Consider the following 21580-nt stretch of genomic DNA (forward strand, 5'->3'; position numbering starts at 1 on the left):
TCATTTGTACAACATTACAATAGATACATCGAAAAGCAGCGTGAGCCATTTAGTTAGTGTATGTATGAAGGTGGAAAAAGAAAACAAATTGTGGGGAATGACGTAAGGGGGAAGCACATGTAGGGTAATGTTAGGGAAGAACATGACAGCTACACAACTATTTACAGTAGAGCAGTGGTCTGCAGAGTTAGCCAGAAGTATAATCTGATGCTTCTGGGTTCCACAATCTGTGATACAGCTCCATGGTAGTAGAAGAGGGCAGTATTACACACTCCCTTTGACCAATTTATAAATCAGCTGTCGTTGGTTTCTTTATATTAAATAGTAGTAATAGAATCGGAACGTGGTGGTTCATATAAAGGCAGTCAGTGTTAAATGGATTCCCTTGAGCCCACCAAAGGAAATCTATCTGGCGACCTATAAACCGACATGTCATAAGATAAATTTAACTTTATTTTAACAACTACCAAAATCAAGGTAATGCAGTGCCACATACAATAATCTTTATGCTGACGGTAATTTTTAAAAACCACATCATTACAGTATTTTTCGGACTATAAGGCGCACTGGATTATAAGGCGCACCATCAATAAATGCCTGCTAAAACGTCTAGATTCATATATAAGACGCACTGGATAATAAGGCGCACCTGCTTATAAGGATGAATGACCAGCAGATGGCCGACCTGTGCACAGTTCAAGGCAGCTGTTGTCTGTAAGTAAGGTTCATATATAAAGCGCACTGGGCTATAAGGAGCACCTTTGATTTCCGAGAAAATCTAAGGATTTTTTGTGCGCCTTATAGTCCGAAAAATACGGTACCCAGCGCTGCTCATATGTGCATGAGCTTCTATTGCACAGACGCCTATTGGTAACGATTGTCAATACTGTCATATACATAATGATGAGTATAAATCCTCTAATAATAATAATTGATACTTTGACTAGTCAGGGAGTGTCCTCCCGGTGACTGATATGTATGTCTTCAGACGACACTGGTAATTAGACCATCTGTCTATTGCACAACTGTCTATTTTCATGCAGTTGTATTCACTGTGGTGTCAGGGTCGTATTTAGTGTTGATGCTGCCCTAGGCACTCCTAGTGCTTATGCCCCCTATTGGAGCCGTCAAGGTAACGCCTCTGCTCATAACTCTCAGCATGTTACTAGAAGAGATCAGCGCGGGATGCAGAGGAGTCTCTCCAATGATCCACTGTAAACATTAGATTCAAAAACTGCTTCAGGCTGCGTTCACATGATGCATTTGCATTGTGTTTTCAAATGCAATGGGCAAAAAACGTCAAAAAATACATTTTCCTAGTAGCAGCATTTGTGTGACATTGTTAGTCAGCTTCTTGTTTTTACAGCCTCCACACTCCACTAGTAAAATAAAAATATGCGTATATAGATATGCATATATAAACACACAGACTTGTATAAGTGCATGAAAACAGAACCGTAACCAAGCTCAGTGTTGTGTATTGAGTGGATAATTGTGAGATAATGGGTAATAATGGGTAAATCCACAGTAAGTGGCTGTAGGAATTCTCTTTCTTCTTCATCTGGAGTATGTTTCAGCCTCTACCAGATAAGAACTTGGCTCTGAAAATTTAGAGACATAAAAAGTTGTGCCTGTGCCGCATGTTCCCTTGATGCCATACACACCTTGCACCCCCACATAACATCCATGTCACCCTGCACCCCCATATTACATCCATGTCACCCTGCACCCCCATATAACATCCATGTCACGCTGCACCCCCCCCCCCACATTACATTCATGTCACCTTGCCCCAACACATTCTCCCCCTGGATTCCCACATTCTCCCCCTGCACCTCCACATTACATCCAAGCAAGGCCACATCTACCATGAGTCGAGATGAGAATCTTGCCTCAGACGGCAGATGCCAGAGCCCTGCTGCGGGCTGCAGCCTGGGTGTGTGTAATGTGGGTGATTCAGGCGCCCGTTGCCGCCCGAATCACCCACCATGAAATTAATAGCGTCTGTTTCTTTAAGAACACAGATGCAATTAGTATACAGAACATTGCAGTCCTGTTTGGCTGTGTCGCTCTGGAGGTCCCAGTCGACGTGTGATGACATCATGGGGATGCCGGCGGAGGTAATCACGTGATTTATTATTTTTTTCCTTTTTATACTGGGAGAGGCTGTGTATACTATACTGTGTATATTAAAAAAATAAAAATTTTGCCTAGGCATAAATACAGCCCTGTGTCATGCAGTCAAGGGCAAAGCACCCACCAACATGTTTTTCCCAGAGTGAGCATCCTTGGGGAATAGAAGCTAATAGAGATGAGCGAGTATACTCGTCCGAGCTTGATGCTCGTTCGAGTATTAAGGTACTCGAAACGGCTCGTTGCTCGGACGAGTATTTCCCCTGCTCGAGATCGAGCATTTAATTAAACAAACACAGTGAAGAACAATGAAGAATAGAATAAAGACAGTGAACGCAGTGAACACAGGATCATTTAAGTGAAAAACACAGTGAAGAACACAGTGAAGAATAGATTACAGATGTTCGGCACATCTGCTTACTTGTCGGAAGATACACGTGGAACGGGGAGACATCGCGCACCAGGGAGACATCAAGCAGCAGAGACACATCGGGCGCAGCAGAGACACATCGGGCGCAGCAGAGACACATCGGGCGCAGCAGGGAGACATCGGGCGCAGCAGGAAGACATCGCACGCAGCAGGGAGACATCGCGCGCAGCAGGGAGACATCGCGCGCAGCAGGAAGACATCGGGCACCAGGGAGACATCGGGCAGCAGGGAGACATCGGGCAGCACGGGGGAGACATCGGGCAGCACGGGGGAGACATCGGGCAGCACGGGGAGACATCGGGCAGCACGGGGAGACTTCAGTGGAAGAAGAGGAGCGGATCCCGGGACAGCGTATCTCCTCTCCCGACAAGTAAGCAGATGTGCCGAACATCTGTAATCTATTCTTCACTGTGTTTTTCACTTAAATGATCCTGTGTTCACTGTTTTTATTCTATTCTTCACTGTTCTTCACATCTGCTAACTTGTCGGGAGATAATATACGCGCGGAACAGTGAAGAATAGATTGCAGATGTTTGCATACATCTGCTAACTTATCAGAAGACATTCTTTTTCAATTAAATAACACATTTTATTCCCGAACCATGGTCCCTTTGAAAAATGCTCGAGTCTCCCATTGACTTCAATGGGGCTCGTTATTCGAGACGAGCACTCGAGCATATGGAAAAGTTCGTCTCGAATAACGAGCACCCGAGCATTTTAGTGCTCGCTCATCTCTAGAAGCTAAGTATATGTGCTTTCTATACATAAAGTATGCCCCAAATAAAGTAAACAGCCTGTGCTGTCTTTTTGGATACCCAAATGCTTGGTGCCTGAAAGTTACATAATGGGCAAGAAGAAAAAGGCTTCCTTTTTCGCCCATGGATTTCAGTTGTATAAGTGTCCTGTAAGTTTCAAAATAGCTGAAAGTGACAGCTATAGGTGGTCCTTGCATGGGCACCTGTAATGCCTAGAGCAGGTACACCTCTTATAGACATTTACCCTGCTAGCTAGACCACTGACACTGAACTAACTACAAAAACGGTAAAATATGGGATACCCTCTACTGCTCTTTATTGTGTAAAAATATGGTCACACCAAAAAAATCTTCTAGTGTTTTGTGGAGGAAAAGCCTAAGGCTACATTCACATGATGTATGCCCGCAGTATGTGCAGCACTATATCGCTCCCATAGGGCGCGGTGAGCCCATTGCGGTGGCGGGGGATGTATAAATGCCGTATATATCTGTCGGCCGTTTAAACGCCCCTCATACGTTCGTTTAAATATAGCCTAAGGGCGGATTCACATGCTTATGGACACATACAGATTGATTTCTCTTTCTGGTTTCAGTGGTTTTTCACTGATGCCTTACTGACCCATTCTTTCTAAAGGGTTTTTTCAACACTGAACAGAGGTCAGTGGGAAAAAAATTAGTACCTGTTCTTTTTGTGTTCAACAACAACATTGGATCAGTGGAAAAACTGTAGGGTGAAAAATCACATTGAAAAGAATGGGTCAGTAAAAAATCACTGAAGCCAGGATAAGCCAGGAAGATAAAACTAATCTGTATGTGTCCATAAGCCAAATGGCTTTAGTGTTAAATCACTGATGTGAAAAAAACACCAATATGAAAGAGCCCTTAGCCGATCTAATATATACAACAATTAGACTAATTGAAGTTATAGCTCTATGCAATTTTATCAGATTTATCTTCTGAGAGCAGAGGTGAGCACTTTGATCAGGCTACTCTGATGATTTTTCCTTTGGAGTTGATACCTAGTGGGAACCCTTGTCCCGTCACCACAAAGTGGGTTTTAAAAGACTAAAAAGGAAGCAAACAGAATATGACAACATAATAAAATACTATGAAATACATCTCCTCCAGACTGCAGGAATCATAGCTTTGTATGTAATAATAAATGTTTGCAGCTATGAATCCAGGGTACAGCCAGCAATCTGCTCTATAAATACTGTAGAATCACTTACAGCGAGATTCATTGCTTTTCTGGTGACCTCATAAATTATACAGATGATGCATAAAGCACAATATAAGATTCTAATGTATCGATAAAAACGTATTCAAAGGCTAAAAGGTGATGAGTTTATTCAATATAGAGTCTGACTTGGAGGTGACAAAATTGTACACTGGCTGCTGGATAATTCTTCAAAAACTAAATGAGCACAGATAGTACATACATATAGTAGCACAGGCATCACCGTATGGAAGCCTTGGAGATGAAGTTGTAATCATGCCAACCATTGAATGGTAGCACGGGAATACTTCAGTGTCAAAATACTGACACTCCCTTATTATATAAATATATTCAGCGTCTTAGTGCTTAGTTCTTAGTATCTAGTAGTCATGGTCATACTTAGTACAGGCAGTCCCCTACTTAAGAACACCCGACTTACAGACGACCCCTAGTTACAAACGGATCCCTGGATATTGGTAATTTACTGTACTTTAGCCTGAGACTACAATAATCAGCTGTAACAGTTATCAAAGGTGTCTGCAATGAAGCTCTATTCTTATGACAATCCAACATTTTTAAAATCCAATTGCCACAAAGACCGAAATTTTTTTAGCTGGAGTTACATTTATAAAATATACACTTTCGCCTTACATACAAATTCAACTTAAGAAAAAACCTACAGAACCTATCTTGTATGTAACCCGGGGACTGCCTGTACAATATAACTCGCTTTTTACTTATAAAAATTCAGCTATTGCTCTTTGTCCTAGACTCTTAATGGGAGCCCAGCCTGCTTTGATGGCAGTCTGGGCTAAATAGGAGATATTACTGAAGTGAATGATCCCTCTGTATCAGGAGGTAACATTGTCCTTTGCACATCCTACATAAATCCTATGAGCAGATTTTCTTGTAGAGGGCCGGCTACGCACTCACTGTTACTGTAGTTAAAACGCAGACACAGTCAATGACTGTCCTAGACTAGGGCCTCTCTTTAGTGCAGCAGCCACTGTTAGGGCTATTACGGGATCTCTAAATGAATAAGCTCTTGCAGTTAATAACACCTCACCAGGGTTTAACAAGCTGCCCACTCATGGACACGATTTATTGCCGCTTGAAGTATTTCATGATAGATTAGAAGTATAGTGCGAGACCTCACTTCTTCCTATCCGTCTTCTGTGTTCCCACTTCACAATCCATTCCCTTCACTTGGGGACATTCAGTGTTAATAATTTAATACTCTCCGCACATTGAAAGATCATTCTGAAGAGGGAACCTTTTATAGCTATATATGACTGGTCTTGAGTCCTGAGTGCAATGTTGAAATTGTTATAGTGTGAGCAATGTACTGGGGTATTAAGAGTTAACAGTTGTTCATTACTGACTACATACAAAGAAACAGAACAGCAATGACTATGGCAGAGATCTCCAGCCCATGGTTCTCCAGGTGTTTCCAAACTAAAACTTTTTAATGTGCCTTGACTTAAAGAGCAAACACATTTAATCTAATTCAAATTACATATAATTACTCAAGCAGAGGTGATCGTATCCAAGGACAGCTGTCCTCCTTTTCTAAGAGACCATATGACCACATTTAAATGGAAATTATCTTCATACAGGTACATTTTTAATAACATCCAATTGTAGAAATTAATGTATATGGCATATGAATTAACCACTCACCGATGTGGGACGTATTAGTACGTGGGTGTTTGCTGCAATTTGCAGGTGTTAACCTGCTTTGTTGGCCACGGCAAAAAAAACGGTGGCGTGTGGGCGCCGCCTTATTGGCTTAGATTGTCTTTCCCCGTAATGTCTTCGGGAATTGATGATCTGTTACCTTGACAGCCTTGGGTCATCCAAAGACCCAAGGCTGTCTTGATTTAACTGATCTATTACAATGTGCAATTTGCACATTGTAATAGATGATGTTAAAAATCTCCATGTACTGCCATAATGTAGTATGGCAGTATATAGTAGGTTCAATCAGACAAGCTAGGGTTAAAGTACCCAAGGGGGTCTGAAAGATAGTAAAAAAAAAAAAAAAAGTAAATAAATTAAAAGAACAAAAAAAATTCTATCACTACCCTTTAACTAGAACTCATATAAAAATAAATAAACAGTAAATATCATAAACATGTTAGATATCACTGTGTCCCAAAATGTCTGATCTATCAAAATATAATAACAAAGTCGAAAATGGTACTTTTATGCCATTTTGCAACATGTAAAAAATTTTATAAAACGTGATCAAAAGGCTGTACAGTCCTCAAAATGGTAGCATTGAAAACATCATCACATCTTGCAAAAATATTACACTACACACACCTCCGTACACTGAAGTATGAAAAAATTATTTGGCCTTTGGAATTTGGCCTTTGTTCAGGAGGTTTTAATTTTTTAAAATGTATATAAACATTATAAAACTTACATAAATTTAGTATCCCTGTGATCGTACCGACCCAAAGAATATAGTAGACATGTCATTTGGGGCGCACAGTGAAAGCCGTAAAAACCCAGCCCACAAAAATATGGTGCAAATGCATTTTTTATTTGGAATTTGTTCCCGCTTCCTAGTACACGGCATGGAATATTAAATACTGTCACTGTGAAGTGCAGTTTGTTACGCAGAAAACAAGCCCTCACACAGCTCTTACATGGAAAAATGGTGGGTAGTGAAAAATGGAAATGCAAAACCAAGAAAGGGCCTGGTTGTTAAGGGGTAAATTAAATGTAAATGTCCAGATGGGAATGCCCCTTAAGGAGTTGAATTAGAAAACTGAAGGACACTGCTTTGTGGGATCATAACAACCTATGAGTATAGTTCTGTGTGTAATTAAAGTGCCAGGTTTTACACTATTCAAGTAAATATCACAGGCTATAGGCACAGAAAACATTTTTTGTCTTTGGAAACTATGCTGCAATACAAGAAAACAAAGACCACATGCGCCATTTTCAAAAAATGTGTTTTTTTATTTGAATGCAGAAAAGCTTTGCATATTATATTGATGAAGTTGGGCTTAAAAACTTGTGAAACTCCATTTCTGGTTTAAAAGTTGGCATGTTTTCTAAAGTTAAGGCATCCTGAGTAGCTGCTGTAATACAAGATACTTGTAGAATGTACATGATTGGTGGTAGCTTGGATGAATGTGTAATGTGATACAGATATCATTTTGCAAGATCATGTATTTTCTGTTGGAATAGTCATCCCATTCAATAATCTGCATCCTCGGTGAGCATTGAAGAATGTTCTCTGATAACAATGGGGAACAGTATAATCTATCACCATCTAATGTTGTGCATCTCATGGAAATGAAGTCAGATGTTCTACTGGTACAGCCCCCCACCATTTTTGCTCAGCCAGTAAAATCTCTTATTATAATCATTATGCATAATATAACAACAGTAAACTGTAGCACCAAAACAGGGTAGTGCTCATGACTTAATACAAAATACAAGGGACCTCACAGACAGATATTAAAGTGTTCAGTGCAATTTTTAGTAGGCATATTTTAGAATGTATATTTTATCTTTATAAGTCCAAAAAGGATTTATGCCCCTGATTGAGAATGTAGAATAATATAGTGACTTAGTGACTTAGCATAGTAAATAATTCATGTATAAAAACACAGGAGCACACTCGTTAAAAGTGTCTTAAAGGTAACCTACCACCACAGATCTACCTATAAAGGTAGATTGGGTGGTAGGTGCATCTATTGGATGTGAGGATAGCCCTATTAAGGGCTAATCCTCACGTCCCCGTAATCTTTTAAAAACTTTTAATTCCTTAATATGCAGATTTTCTATAGAGGATACTGGGGCCTGGAGTAGCCGCGCCGTGTAGCCTCAGCTCCGGCTACTCCACGTCCCAGAAGCCTCTTTAGAAAATTTGCATATTAAGGTTAAGTTTTTAAAACATTGCGGGAACATGAGGATTGGCCCTTAAAAGGGCTATCCTCAAGTCCAATAGATGCACCTACCACCTGATCTACCTTTATAGTTAAGTTAAGCAAAATTAGAGTAGACAGTGTTCAGCTGTGCCATATGTATCAAAGTGTCTAATCCTGAATGAGAAATGTAACATAGATTAATCTTTTGACGCTCCAAACAATACTATTATGGCGTAGAGTCCGGCCAATAACATTCCACACCATAATAGTATGCCGTGAGCCAATACCAATTCAGCTCTTCATTGGAGCTGAACCGGCATTGGAAAACAGGGAGTGATCTACCGCTGACATCCCTGTGTAACACCCTGGTCAAAGCAAGCTCCAATCGCGCATGTTAACCCTGTAATGCTTGCAGAGTTATTCCCTGCATGATCAGCGCCCAAAAGCATTTTCATGGGGACTTTAATTTGTACTATGGAAACTCTGGGGTCTGATCTCAGACTCCAGGGCTCTCCAAAGTAAATGCCATAGCAGCATTAACAGACAAAAACAAATATTTTATAGCTCACAAAAGTGTAGCCATGAACCAATTAAAAACTACTAAATTCTTTAGGGCAAACTAATTAATGGATGACCCTCTTTCAATTCTGCGCCTCGCTGTGCGCCCCTACAACAAGTAACATCCACATGTGGGGTGTCTTCCTACTTGGAGAAATTGCATAACAAATTTTAAGATGGGGTTTCTCTTTTTATCTTTTGTGAATGTGCAAATTTTAGGGCTAAATGAACGTATTACGGACAAAATAGGACCTTTCTAGATAGACCTCCATTTTGTTTTAATTATTATGAAAACCTCAAAGAGTTAAAAATCTTCCTAAAAGCTGTTTCTGATAGTTTTAGGGGTGCAGATTGGAAATGGAGGGATATCGATAGCATGGGTGAGGGAGGTGGTGAGGGCATGCATAATTAGTTGCCCGGAGTGATGGACATTTTGTCCATGCTAGAGGAGCGTAGGTGAGTATTTCTAGCCTTTTTTGTTATTTTCAGTGGTTGATTTCCTTTAACCCTTTCACGACCCGTGACGTAATAGCACGTCACGGGTCGGCCGCGGGTGCATGGAGAGGGCTCACGCGCTGAGCCCTCTCCATAGCCGGTAAGTCTTTGCTGCATATTGCAGCAAAGGCTTACCGGTAACACCCGCGATCGGTGCTGCCGGCGGCTTCAAAAGGTGACGTCATCGGGGAGTGGCGATCCGTCGCCATGGTAACCTCGGGTCTCACGAAGACCCGAGGCTACTTCGGGTTAACCCATGCATTACAATGTGCTATCAGCACATTGTAATGTATGAGTAGTAAAATCCCCATATACTGCCATACTGTAGTATGGCAGTATATGATAGGATTGTGCAGACACCCTAGGGTTAAAGTACCCTAGGGAGTCTGAAAAGTACTGAAAATAAAAATAAAAAAAAGTTAAAAAAAAAAATTATAATAAAAAACCCTAAAAACTCAAATCACCCCCCTTTCCCTAGAACTGATATAAATATAATTAAACAGTAAAAATCATAAACACATTAGGTATCGCAGCGTCCGAAAATGCCCGATCTATCAAAATATGATAACGTTTTTTCACTGCGTTTAATCCTGTAACGGAAAATCGCGCTCAAAGTCGAAAATGGCACTTTTTTTGTCATTTAAAAAAATTAAAAAATTCTATAAAAAGTGATCACAAGGTCGAACAGTCCTAAAATTGATAACATTGTAAATGTCATCAAAATCCGCAAAAAACGACACCACCCACAGCTCAGTACACCAAAGTATAAAAAAGTTATTAGCGCCAGAAGATGGCAAAATCCCCCAAAAAAATTTTGTACAGGAGGTTTTAATTTTTTTAAATGTATGAAAACATTATAAAACCTATACAAATTTGGTATCCCCGTAATCGCACAGACCCAAAGAATAAAGTAGTCCTGTCATTTGGGGCGCACAGTGAAATCCGTAAGATCCAAGCCCACAAGAAGACGGCACAAATGCGTTTTTTTACCAATTTCACTGCATTTGGAATTTTTTTCCCGCTTCCTAGTACACGGCATGGAATATTCAATACCATCTCTATGAAGTGCAATTTGTTACGCAGAAAATAAGCCATCACACAGCTCTGTACATGGAAAAATAAAAAAGTTATGGATTTTTGATCATGGGGAGTAAAAAATGAAAATGAAAAAACAAAAAAGGGCAAGGTCCTGAAAGGGTTAAGCTATACTGGTACTTTCTAAAGGGGTCAAGAATATCTTGTCTATCTATGCAACTATTTGTTAACACCAGAAAAACACAACAAACTAATACAACAAGTTAAAGGGAACCTGCCGCCACAGCACTACACTATAAACCCCAAACAGTAACTTCAAGACTACTGTAATTGTTTTTCTATGCTTCCTTCTGCATTCTGTATGTTTCAGCTTTGTCCCAAAAAACACATATGTCAATACATTGACATATACGTGGAGCCAAGTTGAGACATCCTGTGAACTAATGGCCAGAGTAATTGTTCTCTGGAGGAATATCCAAGGAAAGCTCTCTGTATAAATTAAACAAAACTACCCACAGGTTCCTATTGACAGGTGATTATGATTCCCAAAAAACCCTATATTAACATTAATAATGTCCCTGGCATGCTATAACAAATAAACTCCCAGTTATACTTACCTAGAGATGGGTCCAATGAGTTGCAATCCATCTCTGGTACTCCTGGCTCTATATGGCCCAGATGTTTAATGTTACCTCTCCTGGCACATTTTGGTGTGGTAAGACCCTGGCTACACTGAAGTAATGTGCAGTGTTAAAATTTTTTGTGCAGTGCTGTGTATAGTTTGGAGTCCCAAAATACCTGGACAGGTTCCCTTTAAATCTGTAACAGATGGAAATCCAAACAATATTCTTAACTGTTATGATGAAAAAACTTCCTGCTTCATAATAAAAAAAATAAAAAGATGTTTAGTGAAATGTTTTCAAATATTTGTCATGTGTCTCCCCCATAAGTAAGGCCGCATGTTTTCACCCAACATTCAGATCACTAATTTATGTATTATTGGCGATCCCTTGCGCGTTTTGGAAGCACATGAAATAAAGGCCGCCCCCCCCCCCCCACTCATGCCTTTGAGTGCATTTAAATCAGGTTTTTTTAATTTAAATAGTTGTATTGCTTCCATCTCCGTGATAGTGTGTTCAAGGACATTCAGGTCTCTGCATATAATTAGAGACTAATAGAAGTATATTAAAAAAATGTACAGCAAACAGTAATCACACCAGCACTTGGTAGGTTTTGAAAGGGATTAGACAACAATACTCTGTGAAAGTGTAAAGGATTAAACGTTTGGGGAAACTATTTCAAATGGTTTTGTCTTCATTAATGTTTCAAACAAGATGTTCAAAGATCATAAACCCTGCAGCAGGATGTTACTTAAAGGGATTGTCCACTTTAAAAAATCCTTTTCGTCAAAACATCTCTGAAAATGTGTTCATTACAGGGTGTCCATTTGCAGAGACCCCTAGGAATGAGTTGTAATCTGTGGGAGAATTTGACAGCAAGTGTTCAATTTGCCTGCAGCATTCCCACAGGAGAAAAGAAGGAATACACAGTTCCAATTGAACGTAGCTTCTAGGTGAAATAAGTGTATATGTATTCGATGTGGTTTTGCATATCGACCATTAACTAGTGTAAAGACAAGCATACAGCTATAAGAACAGTTCATCGCATACTTTTCCATTAATGGTTACCATAAATAAGGCAAAGAATGGTGTAACATTAATACAAAGTTTAGAAAATCTTGATTGTTGAGTTAAGTGGCCCAGAACTGCAAAGTTTGGGTCCGTACTAAACTTTGTGGGCTCAAATCCCATTGACTGGACTCTGAACTTCATTACAAATTTGGCGCCGGGTACAGTTTCAGCTCAACATCCCCATCATAAGACGCCAGCGGCATCTAAGAGGACCTGTCGCCCATAAAAAAAAGCACTAAAGTAAGCAGCTCTTAGCTCTCCAGATGTAGTAGTGTTACCATGCTAGTGTTATCGGAACCCTCCCATAAAGCTAGCAGACACTGCTGCGAAGTACAATAGGAACACGTGGTCCGGTGTATTCATGAGGGGTCGGTCCGAGGCGCTGCTTCTTCCCTGGACCGCCCCTAGCTTTATCCGAGGGTTGCGATAAAGCTAGTAGTGTAACACTGCTGCCTCTGAGATAGTGCTAGGAGATGCTTACTTTAGTAATCAGCTCCTAGTGCTTTTTTATGGGTGAAAGATCCTCTTTAAATTGATGTGGCCTCACTCTACAGGCACCAGCATGCCGGCGGTGCAGGATGCCACCATTTTGGGAAGAATTGTCACTTCCCAATGACTTCATTGGGAGCAACAGCCCTCCCCAAAATGGTGGAAGTTTTCCAGCAGTTCTGATTATGCAAAGCAGCAGACAGGGTTAGGCAGAAGCCTTAGAGAGTTGTGTACTCATTCCTTTTTGTATGTTGTTAGGACTATTAAAACTGTTTTATTATTCATTTATTTACAGAAAGGCTGTGTGAGATCTCTTTACTGAACTGCTGTACAGCCCCCCCCCCCCCCCTTCTGTTTTTCACAGTCCTGCTGCTACTAACAACCAGGGCCAGTTTTAGACAAAGTGGGGCCCTGGGCAAAACTAAAAGTGGGGCCGCAAAATAAAACTATTTTATGTCTAGTGACATTCAGTAAGGGACTCCCTTTAGCCCTCAACAATAATAACACGTTGTAGGTTACAAACAGTAGAATGGTAAGGCAATCTGTAATATGAGACTGTAGGAGAATGTTATAGGAGAAAGGTAGATGACGATATGAAAGATTATATAGATTTACAGATAGATGATTGATAGATTCATAGATACATAAATATAAAGTAGATTATATATAGATAGATATATGATAGAGGATAGATAGATATGAGAGATAGATATTAGATAGGCCTATAGAAAGATACAGTAGAAGAGAGATAGAAGATTGATTGATAGGAGATAGATGAATAGATAGACAAAAATCTAGCTAGTGGTTACTGACTGATATATAGGCTGGAAATAGACAAATTATTGGAGATTAATAACTGGACATATAGATGATATATAGACAGGAGAAAGATGATCAGCATCAGGAATTTCAACCATGTGGTATTAAAATAGCAATACAATCTCTGTCCACAAAAGTCCACATGCCGTGGGGCTCCTTTAGGACAGGGGGCCCTGGGCATATGCCCAGTTATATGTGCCCTAACGCAGGCCCTGTTAACAACACTCGAAAGGTATATCTGTCTGCAGTTTTGTATGGCCATAACTGCTGGTAGACTCTCACTCCTATTATGTATTTTTCTCAACCACTTTGTTATTTTTTTTTTCCAAATGGGACAAAGGTTGGTATGGACATTATGCTATATTGTGTGAGTGACACTAACAACCAATGATGCGTTCATGTGTTATCATGATGCCTTATTGTATACCTTCCAACTTTTGTGATCAAGAAGGAGAAAGACAACATAGTGCAGAAAATGTTAATACTCTAGCCACACCATTTGCCCCACCCCTTACTCCACCTCATAATTTAATGCCCCTTTCCTGCGATAACCCACCCTAATGCCTCTTCATGTAGCCTTCTGTGGCCCCATATATAATAACCCCCTAAGCTGGCTCACCAATTTATAAAGCACAATTAAACTAAGATGTTTCTTATAACCTTCTAGGCCAATAGAGCCCCATTAATCTAAAAATGTTGTGTGGACTGTATAAATCCAGAAGTTAGAACACATAAAGCACCAGAACTAAACCATGTATATAAATACAACACCAAAACAAAGTTATGCTCATCAATACTGCAACAGATGGTTTATGATGGCCCCAATAATGTCCCTAATAGCCAGTAGTTATAATGCCCCAATAACCATAATTCCCCCAGTAGCCAGTGTTTTTAATGCTCCCAATAGAAATTATGGCCACAATAGCCAGTATTTATAATGCCCCCAAAATGAATAATGCCCCCAGTAGCCATTAGTTATAATGCCACTAGTAGCACATAGTTATAATGCCCCCAATAGCAATAATGCCTCCTGTAGCCATTAGTTATTGTATCCAGAATAGCCAGTAGCAATAATGTCCCACGTTGCTAAAGCTATAATATCTCCAATAGCAATAATGCTTCCAGTAGCTAGTAGATATATTGCTCCTAGTATCCATTAGTAATAATGCCACAGTAACCAGTAATGTAACTAGAGTCCTCTGGGCCCCGGGAAAAAATTAAAATGAGGCATAGTTACAGGGCACACATATATTTAAGAAAAAATAAAAAAATAAATACTTTCCCTATTCCCCCTTCTTCCAACTCTCTCTGGTAGTACTGCCAACTCTCTCTCTATGATGCAGGTGGCACAATGAAACTGCCCACGTCCTTCACCAGGATATCAGCAGAAGAAGAGACAGCTGTGGGATCACTGGTAACTAAATACAGGTGCTTATGGTGCTATATGTCTTTAAAGGGGTATTCTCGTCTGGGCAGTCACATTCAGTTTGATAAATCTGCCATATATAAACATTTCTTCAATTATATGTTATTAAAATTTTTTTTCCTGTGTGAAGATAATTTCTCATAAATGTAGTCATTTTGTCCCTTAGAAACGAGATGGCTTCCTCGGATACGGCCACCTCTGCTAGAGAGATTGCACAAATAAACAAAAAGGTTTTGCATATGAAATGTCCGGGAGTTACTGCATGTCCCACAGCCATCCTGTGGTAATGGACGCTGAATCCTGGAGGCCAGGCAGGACTCTATAGCCCAAGTCTGGCCACCACTGCTAGAGTGTGATGTGGTCGTATCCGAGGAAGCTATCTGGTTTCTAAGGGACAACATGACTACATTTATGAGAAATTATCTACACACAGGAACATTTTTTTTTATAACATCCAATTGAAGAAATGTTTATATATGGAAGATTAGTGAAACTGAATGTGAGTGCCCAGGCAAGAATACCCCTTTAAATAAGTAGACTGCTTTTGATAGATATAATATTGGAGGTACTTTATTTAGCTCAGCAAGGGGACTTCTGGTGCTGTATAGAGTTGAATAAAGGGAATGTTGGTACTGTATATACGTAAATAAATTTTTTAAAAATTAACGGTATCTAATAAATTAATATTGGTAGACGATTTGCTTTATATAATATCATTCAGGGGACAAAGGGATAATATATGTAAATCAAGGGCGTGCAGTAAATTATATAATTGTTGGGGCACTGTATGTATAAAATTTAGTAGGAATATCTCGAGAGAATTAAGTGGGCACTGTATACAATATATTCTTATTTAGTGAGTATATATTAATTCAGGGGCATTATACAATAGTTTATTCAGGAGGTGTAGTACATATTTCAGTGTACTGCAGGGTCACAATGTATTTTGTAATGTTTACAAGTGGCACAGTGTGATCAGTGTGAGTAGTATACATTTTTAGGAACACAGTGTGGGATATAAATTGTACAGTATATTGTGGTATTTCAAATTCAGGGCACCTTTTGAAACAACTACAGCAAATCTGCCCAAACATGCTGGAAAGAGCAGTACAACCTCTATGGGGCCCCAATATTCCTGATGGCATCCCTGATTCTGCATATATATGGGCACAACACATTGCTACCACTCCTAACATAATTCATACCACCCTCCAGTCTTGTGACACAATCACAGATTTTTAAGTCTATCCCACTGTCCCGGGTGGCATGAGACTTCAATTCTGTATGCAAATAGAGTTGAAAACAACGGCAGAGTGCCTCTGTTGCTGCAACAAGAAGCAAAAATGAAATTAGGAAGGTAAAATGTAGGTGTGTGGGTTTAGGAGGTGGGTTGGGGGCTTGGACTGACCCACAAGTGAACAGGTGAATCCAATGGTGGGCCCCTGAGCTTGGTAGGCCCACAGGTCCTCCTTTATGGGAATATTTCCTGGCTCACAGAGGTAAGAGGGTCTAAGTTAAAGGTAAAAGCCATACAGTAGTTTACTGACAGCACTCCAGGGACCATAACAGTGCACGGCAATGACTATAAAGCAAGCCATTGGTCTGTTTTAGGAATTTGAGAATGTATATCTGGTAATATTTGCTTGCAGATTTGCAGTGGTGGGCCACCAGTAAAATTAAAAGATTTTACTGGTGAACTCTAGGCACTCCAGGCTGACACTGTGCTACAGAAAAGGGTGCATAAGTGGAGGTGAAGCTATAGACAAGGGCTGTGTCACAGTGCTCCACGATCCCTGTCTCGGATCGCGGGCGCACCCATGTTCCTCTGTGTATCCCTGCTGCAGCTCCACCACCAGACTCGCCTATCCCTGTTTCTGCTTGTCTTCAGGCTGCTGTGATCGCGTGTCCCCTCCTCCGAGGGAGCGCGCACGCTGGCTATAGATGATTTTAAAAGGCCAGTGCGCCGTTGATTGGTGCACTGGCTGAACGGCTCCACCTTATAATCCGGCACCTCCCTTCCTGCCTTGCCGGATCTTTGTGCTTCACAGCCTGATAGAAAGCTTCCTAGCGAGTATTCCTGCGTTCTGTGTATTCCTGCTTTCCTGTGTATTCCTTCGTTTCTGTGTATTCCTGCGTTTCTGTGTATTCCTGTGTTCCTGCTCCTGAGTCCTGTGTTGCCGTGTTACCAGTGTTCCTCCATGTTGCTGTGTTCCTGTGTCCCGTGTGCCTGTGTTCCCGTTCCCATCTGCCTGGACCTCCTGTTGCTGACCCCGGACTGGACTTGGCCCTGCATCTCTGCCGCTTGACTTGACCCTGTGCCTGGACCCAACCACAAGACTGTCTTCCGTTAAGGTACCTCGACCTCGGCTGCCACCGCAGGCTACCTGTGGAACGACCTGGTGATACCCTGCCACAGCAAGTCCAACCCACTTTGCGGCGGGCTCTGGTGAAGACCAGGCGTCACTTAGACTCTGGTCCCAGGTGTCGACTACTACCACCTCCCGCAGTGGTCCAGTGAATCCACACATCCCGAATCCTGCCAGGCTGTTATAAGAGAAGATAAGATAAGGCGCAAACAGAAGGGGTGTATTAGAGTTAGAATGGGAATATTAGTTGGTTGGACACAAAAGGTGGTACCTATAATTAAGAATGCGTTGAATAAAAATAACTACACGTAATTCAGTGGGACACTGAATGCTGTATAATTAAACCAGGGAGAGACGCTGTAAATAATGTCAACAATTTAGGCAGGCGGTGCTGTTAGTCACAGGGGTCATGGCGGGGAGATGTCACTCTTGCTTGTGACTGATCAGTAGTGTAGTCACTGACTAAACTTCTAGTGTGTGAGTTACCAGCATGTAAAGTGTTATTCACAGTCTCAGTGAGACAATTCTGTATTCTGAATGCAGGTGGAGGTGGTTCACTGTTTTCTACCTTTTCCATGGGCACATTATTTTTATATTCTAAAAAGCTGAATTAAAAAATCTAGAAACAAAACTTTTATTGGGGGGGTGGGGGGTTCTATTGACCCATTACAATGTAATTTAAATAAACAAAGTTGGGGTGGGCGAGTGAACTGATTAGAGAAGATAAATGTGGGAGGTATCATGGTAGATTACCGTTAGGCAAGACTTTCAATGAAGAACTCGGAGGATCGTGTAGAGATGCAATGGAGGACATTTAAGCGATAGCATGCGGGGAAAGTTACAACAAAAAAACAAAACCCACTGTTTTATGACTCCAATGCAAACTGTTAGGAAGACAATCCTGACTGAAAGCAATAAGACCCTCGTCTGGAGGAAACCTTCACTTAATTCTGTTCTAAATGATTACACGTCGGCAGAATGAGCCGTTCTGTTAAATCCAGCTTAATTTATAAGTGAGGTTGTGTCATCTGAATCTATTAGGCCTTTATCTATGTGGTTCCTAATAGAAAAAAGTGCGTTGAGTTGGTAGGGAGCCTGCGACGAATGGCTCTTTCACACAGAGCATTACCCAGATAAGTAGCTGAATAACTTTTGGCTGTCATTTGAGTGTTGGCGCCAATGTCTCACCCTTTATCTGCTGTCATCAAGAATCAGGACACTACAATATTCCCCTGAAAAGGGGAGAAAAGGGTCTAAATTTTCTTCTCAGGATGTACATAACCTGACACACGGAATTATATACTGCTCCATTCATATAATGTATCTCTTAAAAATCTGCAATAAATTCTGAATATTAACTATAACTCACATGCAACACACAAGTTTTCTATGTCTTCTAGGATTTATTTTTTATTTCTATTTTCCTTTTTTTTTTACATGTTTTTACATTATTTTGAACTATTTTTTTCTTAACAATTTTTATGGAATGTAATAATAATATTTTATGTACATTTTCCATATTATTTTATATTTATTTGAATTTCTTGAATATTTCTATTAAAATAGTTATCAGAGATTTTGTTCCCCTTAGCGTGTCCACTTTAAAATCTTCGGTTACATCCAGAATTAATATAAATTCTATCAGCTTGTATTGTGGCAAAGCTAAATGGTGGTGAAAGACAGCGCTGTTCTCTAATAACATGCAGCTATTAAATCTTTGGCCATTTTTTCCCACCATTATGAAAATAAAACAGTAATCTCTCTGACTTTTCTTTTTAATAAATTTGATACGGTATTATATTGAATATAATTATAGGGAAAACGATGCTAGGAACAGGCAAGGACGTGAGATGGGTATCATTTTCGCTGCCAGGCCGGAGGAACCTACAGACGTATTTAGACATGGAATGTTTTAAACTGGCAGACATCAGCATATTTTTTGGTCTTTGTACCTCAATATGTGGGGAGGGAGAGGAGTGAAACGTTATATGATAGATTCTTTTTTTTCTTTTTTAAAGCGTCCTTACAAAATGAAACGAGAGATGCTGATTCTGAAAGACATCTTCACAGAACAATTTTGAGTTAATTAGTAAAGTACCTGTTAAATTTAAAAAAAATCTGCCTCTGGATGCACGTGAGATGTAGAGCAACCAGTCATGTTCAGATAGCCTATAGATTAGATTATCCTTCCTTGCTGATCAATGATAAGAAACTATAAATGAAGAATGTGGGACCTCTAAGGAATAACATGGGGGTCATGGTAGAAGGAGATGAGGAAAGGGCCAATCTACTGAATGTCGCCTTCTTGACTGACTTTACCCAGGAAAATCCCCTGGTGGAAGACACAATGAGGAATAATGGTATTGGTGGATGGTAAACTTAATTTTAGTGACCAGAGCCAGGGGGCTGCTGCTAAAGCGAGTAAAATTAAGGGATGTATCAAGAGAGGAATAGATTTTCATGATAAAGACATAGTTTTGCCCAGGGATATAAATCCCTGGTCAGACTACACATGGAATATTGTGTACAGTTTTAGGCACCAGAATATAAAAAGGACATAGTAGAGCTGGAACAGGTGCAGAGGAGAGCAAACAAGATTATTAGGGGAATGGGGGGACTAGAATACAATGAGAGATTACAAAATGTGGGATTATTCAGTTTAGAAAAAAGACGACTGAGGGGAGACCTCATTACAATGTACAAATACAGTACAAGGATCTCTCCAAAGATCTTTTTATACCTAGGCCTGTGACCAGGACAAGGGGGCATCCTCTACACCTAGAGGAGAGGAGATTCTACCATCAACATAGACAAAGGTTCTTTACTGTAAGAGCAGTGAGACTGTGGAACTCTCTGCCGCAGGAGGTTGTTATGGAGGACTCTATGTACATGTTCAAGAAAGGCCTGGATTCCCTTCTGGAGAGAAAACATTTAATTCTTAAAGGTTGGACTTGATGGACTTGTGTCTTTTTCCAGCCTTATATACTATGATACTATAGAGATGTTGAATTTTGTTGCATTTTCTCCCCTCTCACAGCCTAAGGGAGATGGACAGCAGCTACATCTTTCTCTGTGGGAACTGTAGGCTAATGTAATGAAAACAAACCTTCTAGAATTTTTCTCCTCTACTCCTGTGTAGGTTCATTTATTATTTTCATAGCCCTCAATCCTATGTTGAATATATAAATATAAATAAATATATATTAAAGTCTGTACCCACCACTTGAGTGAACTATGGAGCTGCACTATGCAGAAAAATGCAGCAATAAATCACGATACAGGGAAATATTACAGCAGTAATACAGATTTTACTTGATCTTATTGATACAATGTATATTGTATTTTTTGTCAATTTATTGAACATATTTTCTTCACAATTTTCACACTTTGCTATACACAGACAATTTGCAGAATGTCTTCTGAAATAATGGTGTATTTTATTGTTTCCCTCTGATAAATTAGCTTATTAAGTATCAATTATACTCAGTTACCTAGGTCTCCAGTAATTTTTATCTACTGAAAATAAATATTGCAAAAATATACCAAATTATGTACATTTTTATTGGAGATTTCATAGTAGATATGCTGTGCATTTGCTGTACATTGCACATTATTGGGCTAAAAAAAATCTGCAGAATATACACTCGATGAAAATAAAGAGCACAAAAGAGATGTAATGATGATGTCATGTTATAATGATATGTGCTGTAAGTGGCTACAAGGTTGGAATAAGAAAAAAGTTTATTGGGCAACACTGCACAATTGAAAGGAGATTGAGTACATTGTTGGACCACCTCTAACCTGGATACAAGATGAGATAAGGTTGGGTGTATATGGGTTCTGTATGTTATCCTGTGGTACAGTCCTGTGAAACGCTTACTAAAATGCTTTCTAAAACGTTGGGTGTACGAAAACGCTTAGTACATGCTACCATGATGTCCACAATATGTCAAGGACCTGAGGTACTACTGGGAGTGACCAGCTCTTCCTATGGCTTCCCATAACATCACACCAACTGTTGTGGCAGTGTTTCAACCCACTACAAAGGAAGGACATAAGTGACCACCAGGAGGCCCTTAAATTCTACAAAATACAAACTACATTTTTGCAATGACAAAGTGTATTTTCATATGTATTATACCACTACAAATAAAGGTTTCACTGTCAATGAATGAACATGTAAGAAACAATGTGGAACCATATTTACTGCCTGAAAACGGTCCATGAAACAACAAAGGGATGTATTGAAGGTTCCACCTATTTTTGGAAGGTGGACAAAAA

This window comes from Engystomops pustulosus, chromosome 7, assembly GCF_040894005.1.
Source record: "Engystomops pustulosus chromosome 7, aEngPut4.maternal, whole genome shotgun sequence".
In the NCBI taxonomy this organism is placed as follows: domain Eukaryota; kingdom Metazoa; phylum Chordata; class Amphibia; order Anura; family Leptodactylidae; genus Engystomops; species Engystomops pustulosus.